The 270-nt window shown below is 50.0% G+C and overlaps 1 protein-coding gene across 1 annotated transcript in view; it reads right to left on the bottom strand.

Annotated features, from left to right (window-relative positions):
• LOC104540240 (unconventional myosin-X-like) overlaps nucleotides 1-270 on the bottom strand; it is a gene marked incomplete at both ends in the record, with an annotated part of 47,647 nt that overhangs the window by 5,077 nt on the left and 42,300 nt on the right.

Consider the following 270-nt stretch of genomic DNA (forward strand, 5'->3'; position numbering starts at 1 on the left):
TGCAGGAGGCACCGAGACCTACTTGGGTGATTAAATATTTTGCAAAGAAACTCCTCCGCATCTCGAGGAAAGGGAGGAACATTTAGGTCTCCAGGCGCCAGGAAGCAATCTGAACAGCAGTTCTAATAATGGAAGACAGTCAAAAGCTAAAAAAGCCCTGTTGCAGTGCAAAGCCTAGTGTACCCTCAGTCCACCACAGCTGCAGCCCTCCACCAAGCTCCAAAAACTCTGAGATGGAGGTGCTTCCTTGCCGAAGAGGTTCAGCAGTGC

Source organism: Mesitornis unicolor, unplaced genomic scaffold, assembly GCF_000695765.1.
Source record: "Mesitornis unicolor isolate BGI_N332 unplaced genomic scaffold, ASM69576v1 scaffold48574, whole genome shotgun sequence".
NCBI classification, from domain to species: Eukaryota; Metazoa; Chordata; class Aves; order Mesitornithiformes; family Mesitornithidae; genus Mesitornis; species Mesitornis unicolor.